At 33.5% G+C, this 2,996-nt stretch overlaps 1 long non-coding RNA gene across 1 annotated transcript; it reads left to right on the top strand.

Moving 5' to 3' along the window:
* Positions 1-42: 42 nt before the first annotated feature.
* LOC111383441 lies at positions 43-777 on the top strand. The gene is made up of 2 exons (XR_002700743.1): positions 43-500; positions 586-777. It is a non-coding gene; the product is annotated as an uncharacterized LOC111383441 (long non-coding RNA).
* The last annotated feature ends 2,219 nt before the right edge of the window (positions 778-2,996 follow it).

Genomic DNA, 2,996 nt, shown 5'->3' with positions numbered 1-2,996 from the left:
GACTTGACAATTATTCTTATTTTAATATTATTTAATTGCTTGATTTTAGGGGGAAATAATTATAAATTGTACGAGAATGAGGCATTTTAGGGGAAAAACACATTATGGAGTAATGAGATTGAGGTTGTTAAGGGAAGAACATGGCATTTTGCATATATCTAGGCCTCCAATATCCCTTTTGTTTTTGTAAATATCATAGGAATAGATATTTTCACTTTTCACCAAATAATAAAATATGTTCAACACGGCACTATGCCAAAATAAAGATCTTGAACGTGATTTTGGATTCGGCTTTTCAAAAACGATTTTATGTAACGAAATAGGATACTATGTGTAAATTGTTTCGTCTTTGCAATATTATGATTTTTTTACGTGACTTATTTCATGAAATGCTAATTGACTTGCAGGTCCCTATGAAATGAAATGTGAGATCGCCTTCGGGTCTTCTCAAATGTGTCAGAGCTTTCGATTGTTCACCGATTGCTCTTGATGAAATGATGGTATGAAATGTTATATATTCATGTTTTAAAAGTTATCGTATTGTTTGGATGCACATATCATTCCTTCAAATTTTAACATTTCAAGCTAGGTCGTGGATGGTGGCTGAGCGGTGTGAGGGTTGCCAAGTAAATAATTTTTCAAGAAAATATTTTAAAATAATTCTATTAGGATATTATGTGTTTCGTTTTAATTCCGTTTAATGTTTTATGTTACGTGACATTTTTATTATTATTCAGTATCTGAGTATTAAATGAATTAGGAGTTTTAACCTTTCAATTTTATTTCTGCTTCATGTATGATTATGGAATGATATCGATAACATCCCAATATTTAAGTCGATAAAATTCGGGGCATTACATATACATTGATTATATTTTATCTTTTCAACAAGTTTAGTAATGAGCATAGTTGGATGGATTAGATAATTTTCTTTTTATGTTAATTAAAGGATAATTAGCACAAAATGTCTCTATCTTTCAAGGTTTTTGTAGAAAACGTCTATACCTTTCATTTTTTGATAAATTTCACTCACTTTTACTTTTTTTTTTTTTTGGCGCAAAACATCCTTCAGCCAACTCCCCATTAAAATATTCCGTCAAATAAAATAAAATGGATATTTTCTTTTTAAAATGCAGAGGTAAGATTGTCCGAACCAATTTGTTCTTTACCTTGGCTTCGCTCCATCCTTCTTCAAATGTCCATAACTAAAAAAGTAAAGTAATATGAAAAAAAATTGTACAAAATTATTTCATTCAATAAAATAAGGGAAAATGACGCAAATAACTGTATTTCTGGCTGAAAAGAATCACGACTTTTGTAATGCTTGATTGCTCAAACAATTTTGGAATGGTATGTGAAGAGAATGAATATATGGTTAATAAACTTAAGATGAACATCCCCATTTCATGCTTATGAAGGGTGTAAATAAGGGGTAAAGTGAGAAAACCAATTAAAATGTAATTCTATGAATGGACAATACATAAGATGGAGAAGATGATGAAAGATGAACAAGTATTCTTCCCATTTTAGTATAAAATCGAATTGGTGGTAATAATCCCTATCTTTACATTGTATTTGCAAAAAAATCCCTACCTTTACATTGTTTTTGTGAAAAACATCCCTACTTTTGTTAAAAATTGTACAAACCGTTCCTACTCAACAAAACCAGGATTCAATGTTGAAGCCACGGTGAAGAACAAATTGGTTTGGAAAATCTTATCCCTGCATTTTGAAAAGAAAATATTCATTTTATTTTATTTGATGGAGCATTTTAACGGGAAGTTGATGGAAGAATGTTTTGCACAAAAAAAATAAAAGAAGGTAAAAGTGAGGGTAAAATTTTCCAAAAAATGAAAGGTAAAGATGTTTTATACAAAAATCTTGAAAAGTAGGGATGTTTTGTGCTAATTACCCTTAAATAAATAAGGAAAATCCCCTTCCCAAGTCGTACTTGCACTTTTCATTGCATACGACTTTCTAACAAAACCATTAAGTATACTTTAAAAATGGAACTTTATGCCTCCAAATGGCGAGCTTTCCCAAGTGTCACAGGTTATTCACACCACAAGCCAAACTTCTACAGGAGAAATCCCTTTCTATATCGTTTATGGGGTTGAAGCTATAAATTTGGTGCAGGTAGAACTTCAATGAGATATTCAATAACGAGTTGAGAAGGTACAACTCGACTTTCTTGAAGAGAGGATGGATAGGTCTCAAATGAAACTCGCCTCTTACCAGGGAAAGATTGTCCTACTACAATGCCAAAGAGAAGAGGAGGTAATTTTGCATCGGCGACCTTGTATTGAGGAGTCTTTCTCTCTGTAAAAGAACCAGGCGTACGCACAATGTACCTTGGAAAGGACGACCGTATTGTACAAAGAAAAGCTACGACCTGGAACATACAAAATTGAAGACCTGGATGGAAAGACAATCTCATCCATGTAATAGAGTGTGCAAGTATTATCGATAAGCAAGGCACATAACCTCACCTAGAAGATCCTTCCCAGTCCTTGTACAAACTTCTTTATTTAATACAATAAATTTTAGTGCTAAGTATTTTCAACTCTTCATAATACGTTCCATGGTTGAACAATTAACCATGGAAGAAGCCCTTTGCATAAATGAACTATCCACCATAGAAGAAGTTCTTGGCATAAATGAACTATCAACCATGCACAAAAATCAATCTATTTTGACATGAGAGGAGAGAAGCTCCCAAAGGCAGCCTACCTTGTTATCCATGAAGATGAATCCTTTCATGGCCGAGCCACACACACCATGTAAGAAAGTCAATTCGCTTCGAAAGGAAAGGTGAGAAGCACCCTAAAGGAGACCCACCTTGGTATCCATGAAGATGAAGCGTTTCATATATAAATCAGCCATCATGGAAAAAGCACTTGGCTTAGTTGAGCTACCCAATGTGAAGAAGTCAACTGTGACCACATCATCTTCTACAACTAGAGTCTAATCCCCAACCACTTTCTCCACTTGGGCCA

This window comes from Olea europaea, unplaced genomic scaffold (assembly GCF_002742605.1).
Source record: "Olea europaea var. sylvestris unplaced genomic scaffold, O_europaea_v1 scaffold269, whole genome shotgun sequence".
NCBI lineage: Eukaryota > Viridiplantae > Streptophyta > Magnoliopsida > Lamiales > Oleaceae > Olea > Olea europaea.
The sequence above is the reverse complement of the archived record's forward strand: the minus strand, read 5'-3'. Positions and strand labels throughout refer to the sequence as shown.